Source organism: Notothenia rossii (genome assembly GCF_949606895.1).
Source record: "Notothenia rossii genome assembly, chromosome: 11".
NCBI lineage: Eukaryota > Metazoa > Chordata > Actinopteri > Perciformes > Nototheniidae > Notothenia > Notothenia rossii.
Window position 1 is genome coordinate 52,228,703 of NC_136910.1, and position 7,318 is coordinate 52,236,020.

A 7,318-nucleotide genomic window follows, 5' to 3' on the forward strand; every position below is an offset into this window, starting at 1 on the left:
GAAAGCGCAGACGGCCCCCCGCAGGCCTGAGACCTGCCTGACTGTAATTATCACCACGTCATGCTTTATGCTGGATATTAAGACACTGTTTATATCGCTCAAGTAGCACAACATGACCTACAGCGCAGTTAATGTGGTTGTTGCTTGGCGATGCAGCCCAAAATGTAAGAGCTCTTTTTTGTTCTGGTTTGAAACGTCAAATACAATCGATTGATGAACGCCATTGTTATTTTACTGTCTTGTCCTTGTGAGAGAGTTTCCAAAAGCTCTTAACATTGGTTGCTAACTTTTTTAATTGAGGTATACCAGTACATCATTTAGGTAATGTAAATGCTTCAAAATACAAAACCATTATACCAGAGCCACTGAAATTGGACAATTTATTCTTGCAAAAGCTGTATATCTTTTTGTTGTTGTATGGTTCTGGTTATCTCTCAGGGTTGGATGAGGCCATCTGTGTTGGAGATGTTGGGTCAGGTTTAGGCCAGGCTGGGGTTAGGGGAGACAGGTTAGTGTGTGGTTACCTCCATGAATGATTTTGGGACTGGGCTGGGCCGGGGACACATTTTGTATGTTTCTACAATCAATATTTCTCTGGTATTTTAAAATAACGGTATGCTTTAAAGTTATGATGTCGCTCAAGGAGAACATTAAACATCCCCACCCTGAATCAGTAAAGAAGTATATCATGGTCCGAGCCAATAAGAAGCGAAGTAGGGGGCGGGTCATTGGACCGGTGCAACCAATGAAAATGTCGAGTCGCACTTTCGGATGTAAACTGTCTTTGGTTGCAGAAGCTCTGACACAGCCAGAGGTAATTTGATCTGGGTAATCCCAAAATCCCCCAATGTAAAGAGCACTTAAAAGTACGCTGTGGATTTATTGTAAATGGCACCCAGACATGCGGTACAACAAGTACTTTTGTTCTACTAATTGAGTATCAATGGCAGTTACACGCCAGCAAAGTAAGTAATAAAACAAAGACTGTGAAGACACTACTAGGCAATAAACATGGATAAAAACAAGAAAAAAAAGAAAGAAATGCATTTGTGATGTTTGTTAAGCATCAAAGAAAAACACAGTGTAATGAATGCAGTAAATATAACTTTTGTGAATTTACGAAACAATGTGGAACCTTTGAGCAAGTCTTTATTCACACATTCAAAATTAAGAGGCTAGGCATGGTGAACTCAAATTCAAACACTGTTCACTTCTCCACCATTTTGAGCCAAGTTATAACCTTCTCATCTGATATTTTTAAAATGTAAATCAACATGCGTACTTGGACAGGCTTTAGATTTGGATAAAAAAACTGGGGCAATGGGGTGTCAGTGGGCTGATGTTGGTCCTAAAGGGGGGAGACAGGAGGATGCTGTTGGCAGAGAAGTGGACATGGTGAAGGTCAGTGATGTAGGAGGGGGGTGTTGAAGTTGGAATTGAATGTGCTGCAGGAGCCAGTTCACTTTCTAAGTATGGGAGTGAGTGAGCAATCGAGAAGCAGAGTTCTGAATGTAGTGAAGTATTTTATGGACTTTTAAGAATAAGCAACAAAAGTGGTACCGTAGTGATCGACTGTGCATGTGTGATACGTGACCTACAAGTGGACAGTATAACAAAACTATTTCACATCCGTGGTGTCCGCAGCTGTCTATATGCACACGTCCATTGGGAGTATAACGGAGGCTTAACAGTGCCTATGGAGGAGACACTGAACTGGAGATTTACCACTTGAACTCTGAACACCAGAAATAACTCCGTCAAGGAAAAAACTTTGGACGGTTACACTGAAAATGAGCCAAATTGTCATTTCTAGTAAGATCATTATTGTAAAGTACAATTTCTGACTAAATGTAACATTCTGAATATAGCATTTCGAAAAGTTTCATGGTCCTTGCACTGTGAACCTGCCATCCTAATTTGTACATTTCCAGACTTCCTGTGTGCTGAGTCACATTCCCACACACTTTCCTTCACCGCGCGATCGTTGTTGATTTGCAGGTTTTCTCCCTTCAGCTGGAGAGACAAAAGCCACATCTCTGCAATACTGAAGCCCTTCCCATCTGTTGTCGGCTCACACCTCCACTTTGCTACATGACACACACACACACACACACACACACACACACACACACACACACACACACACACACACGCACGCGCTTCGGCACTAGCTATAATGATTCCTCTGACACACATTGGGGCACATCATTCCACAGCACAGCACAGCTTTGCAGCTCAAGGCCCCTAAACCTCGCTCGCACTTCTCTCTAGCAGGATGCTCTCCGTGTGTGTGTTCGCGGCCGCACGGCTGAGAAGTGAGAAGCGGCTCCTGGGGAATTTTAAGAGTCAAGCCGCCCTAAATCTTCTTGTTTCAACTTTAGAAAATCAATAGGATAAATATCCTGTTTGCCCCTCTTGTCCTCAGCCGCCCACCTCCAGCTTGCTCAGGTTACCGGAGCGGAGAATCTCGCTCTCACCTCAGGCTATGTTTAATACAATCCCTGTTTTTTTCAGCGCTGAACGGGCAAGATTTCAGGGGCAGCTTTTTTTTTTAAACAGCGAGCAAGAGGGAGAATCATGTTAACATATGCCATTGGAGAACGCCACCGGCTAAGTCCTCCAATCGACCTGCTCCGTGTGTGATTAGGCTAGTGAAGCTGAGCCCGGCCCAGACACAGATCGAAGAGGGTACACTCTCAATATGGATGCGAACCGTGCCTGCCTCGGCCACATGCAGCTGCTCCTATTGATTTTTCTGTCCTCAATTATATAATAGAAGCTCTGTTCTGGATTTGAACTTAAATCACAGTTTGGCGAGCGAGCGTGTCCCATAAATCAAGAAAAGCATTTGGACTCATAAGAAATAGGATTTTTATCGACTGTTTTTGGCAAACCCCTCCGGAGAGATTTGCGTGGCTACTGTGTACGTTTTCCTTTTTCTTATGTGTTCCAGGTGGTTGGACTAAAGACAAAGGGGCACTGACACAAAACTTTGAGGGCACAGTTCAGCAAGCCACAACTCATGCTCTCACAAATCTGTTTTGAAAAGCCCCCTGGATTAGTTCTCCCAGTACACAGTTGACTCTTCTAATTGGAAGACACCCACTTTTTTTTAGCCATTTGATCCATTGGCAACTTTGTTGGAATACTTCCTTGCAGTCTTTATCCTCCCAGGCATGTCGATAGGAACATGCAGGTTAAGTCATTGTGAGTGAAAACACCGAAAGCCACTTATTCTGTTTTATGGCAAAAATAATATTCGGCTCAACCTAACAGCCATTAAAAGTTCAGTTCAGTCTAAGTACAATCCGACCCCTTACAGAAAATAAAAAGCATTTACCAATGAGTACAAATGAATCTTTAGGTGAATCAAAAACCAACTAATAATAACCCAACTCTTTTTCTGCTGAGAGTTAGATTAACACCATGTGTTTGCTACAATAGGAAATATTGAATTAATGGGCAACGTTTATCAACAACCACAAAAAGAAACCAAAGAAAGTTCTTCTTGCACCAAGAACCCAATACAGTACGCACGACTAAAGGGCTGTCCAGAAAAACGCGTCTTTGCCAATCATTTTGTTGTTTTTACTATTTTTCTGAAGCCACATTAAAGCTAAACAGAATGGGAAAAAGATACAACTATCGGGGCTAAGCGACCTTAACGCCCCTCATGGCCTGCAAGACGGTACTAAGAAAAGAAAAGTACTAGCCACAACTTTTGCTAGTGGAAACGAAGATGCTTTAAAAATGCAACATTTTTCTTGATGAGGCTCCCCTCTGTGATAAACACTGCAGGAACCATGCAGTTTACACTGAATGAGATCTGCCTCTATTACCGAAGCCCAGAAAATCTACTAACAATACAAAGTGAAAAGAAAAAAGGGTAAAAAAAGAATCACAAATGAGCTTCTCATTATGCAGCTTCGCTATGTACGTGGAAAAACAAAGCGGTAAAAGTGTTTGAATTGCAAATGTTATTTTTAAAATCCAATTCTCACCCAGAGTTTTCAATTATTGATTATTTTCAATTGGATGTGTTCAGCCAGTTTTTCGTTTTTTAAATTAAGCATGCAGACAAAACACGGATGCCTAAGTACAATATTCTTTGCAGCGAGCAGACTTTAAACCGCCTACTACATCTCACAAAGATGTCACAGTAAACCCAAGTATTTCATGCCCTATGGACTTGGTAAACTGACCCATCGTGTTCCGCTCATAGAGTACAAACATCGACCTAATTTCAGACGGCCCGTCCTTTCTGCAAACGAGCACCGTCATTATCACCGAGTGCCATCAGACACCTTCGGGAGGACGGTGTGGAGGCGGTGGCCGAGGATGGTTCGGTTCGGTTCGGTGGGAGGGAGGGTAACCTGAGCCTCAGATGCTAATCTTGCTACGCTCGGGCATTTTGGGGGATAATTGTAGCCCTGGTTGAGCTCAGGTGATGATGCAGGTGACCCGTCAGTTAGCTCTTCTTCCCCTCACCTGTCCTTCTGCCTCTGCTTCGTCTTAATCTCTCTTTCCCTTCGTATATCTTCCCCTCCTCTCTCAATTTGAATATTCCACAGAACGCCAGACAAACCCGCAGTAAGAGGCAATGGGGAAGGGTCGTGGGCGTAACTTTAGCTGGAGTAATGAGGCCTAATCCCCTACTGACTGGGGCCTGTTTAAACAGCTCCTGGCTGAGCCACCCAGTAATGGAGTAATTAACCCCAGCGCTCTCTTCTGCCCGGCAGCTACGATCCTCCGCTACCAACGCCCCCCGTACTCCACTGCGTCTGTCTCGCTGCTCTGTCATAGTCCAGATTGTGATAGGGAGGAAGATGAGAGCCGATGGAAAAACATCAAATCAGAGCTGATGGGAAATAAGCTCCAGAGTGCAGAGTAATGCAATGCAGCCCTTCACAGCCTATTGCTGTACTCTCCTGACATTGCCTTTGTAGTGACTTGTCTTTATGAAGGCAGCAATATCATATGTGCCGTGTGAAGAAACAGTAATGGGAACAGTTCAAGGGTCATTATGAGTGCCGTGAATCACTCAGGTGCGAAACATTTTCTCTCCACTGATCTGATTTCCAGACAATCATACACGGCAGATTCTTTGTATTTGCTTTAGGTGGGCTCACGAAAACAATCAGAACAATCAAACAGCATGCACCACACACAGGCATCCCATCAAGCCAATAGGAAAAGCCTTGTGTGTTCACATCCCAGCTCTTGCCGTCTCCATCCGGCTTAACACGGAGAGACGCCGGAGCGTTTGAAGTAAGCAGCCACCACACATTATGCCAGATGAAATGCTATCATGCGTGGTCGCTGAATGGTTTGTGTCATTAAGAGAATAAGGCAAACAGGGAGCAGAGCGCGCTCAGAACCTGCCTGCTCGCAATCCCTTTCTGAGGGGAAGGCAAGATTAAGGGGATGCTCAGAGGCTCTCGTCTGTCAAGACTTCAAAGATGCCATCGACACTCCTTGTTTCTGTCGGCGCAGCGACCAAATCGCACACACTCTGTGGCTGTCAAAGCCTCTCTGACATCCCCTTTATCAGGTATACAGGCTTTAATCCAGACACAGATAAATAAATCAACACACGGGGGTCCCGCTGTTCTCAGCGCCTCCTGGTGGCAGGGTATCTGTACAGCCAAGGAATATATCAAGAAGTCATTAGTCGTCTGCTGGGCACAACAAAGAAGGGCCAATTACAAGGGGCAGAAAGGATAATTAATTCACAATTGTCAAAAGCAAGCGAGCAAAGAACTAACCAATAAGCAGTGATTTTTGTTCTCGTCTGGTTATTCAGAAATGAAATCTGCATGAAGGCTTACACATGCTGAATTGGGCTCATCTCCCCCTGCATGCCTGAATTGAATTTCAAAGTGTATCCATCAGTTTCTACAAACAGAGAAATGTGTTGCTTTCCGGGCTTTTTTTTTTTTTTTTGCGGGAGCAGAGATCCATTTTGACACCCAGTGCAACATCTGGAGCAGACAGATGAGAGGAGAACAGAGGAGTTTGAATTAGAGTTGACACGTCGACATGCAGGCAGACACGGCGCACATCAGACAGCCCCGCGTGCCAAGATGGACACATCAGTCTGTTTGGATATCGGCGAATCGTGAGTGTGAAAAACACACAGCTGAGTGGGACCGCGGGAAGCAATCTGAGATATCGACAATGAAATAAATACAGAAGAACAAACCAAAGAAACAGCAGCGTGTACCCAATGTGAGTGCTTTAACTCGCAGAGAACTTCCCAGGAAAGGAGAACAAAAACACAGAAGCTGGAAAGACAGTGTTGTACCTGTCTAGGTGTATTTCCGTTGGTTCTTTTCATTTTATTTTAACAGCAAAAGTGAAGCAGACAGAGATCACCACAACAGAAATGTGATGTCTGAACTGAGAAGAGAGATCTGTTGTTCCATTGTTCTGTTTATTTGTTTTGAAGACCAGTCTGGCAGCGTAAGGCACATCCCTTTCAGAATACAAAAGATGCCTTAGAGGCAACGTAAGTGAAGTTTTATGCTGATGACTGACTGTTTGACAAACATCGGGGGTGAAACTGCAACTCCGTTCAGTGAGGAAGGAGGAAGAAGGCGCTGGTGGAAGAAATAACAGGGGTACCTGGGTAATGTGTAAAAGAAAAAGAGAAAAAAAAAAGGGGGGGGGGGGGGTAAAAAACCGAAGGAGAGGACAAAAAAAACCTAATTTATATCCTATACGAGGAATGTGAGGCACCCAGGGGGGCCTGTAAGTTGTGAAAAATTAAAGGAGACGGATTCAAACTGTCCAATTTCCACATCAAACAAACCCCGGGCTCCATGCTCCTGGAGAGGCTGCCTCATATCCAACACATAGCCTCAGAAAAAGGTGCCCCCCCCTACCCTCCTCTTCTACTCACTCCCCCCCTGCCTCTTCATCCTCTCCACGAGTCCACCACTGCTGCAGCCGCTACGTTATTTTTATTTTTATTTATTTTCTTTACTGGTACTCTCCATTTCCTCAATAACCCCGCTCTGTAATTCCCTTAAGCACTGTACTGGTTACACTAGCCACTGTCTCTCCCCTGCCTAATTATACCCTTGTGAGTCTATTAATCAACTTGTGAATTATTTAAGAAGGAGAGCTCTTCTGCCTGTAACTGGCTTTGACAGTGTGAAGGATAAGAGAAAGGCAGCGGGTAGGCGGAGGGGGGGGAGGCTAAAGCGAGGGGGGGGACGAACGTTAGGAAGGAGAGAAGGAAGGCGGTAGGTGGGTGGATGGCTGGATGGAGAGAAAGGAAATGAAAAGGAGAGAAAAGGGAGATGGAATCAGGGTC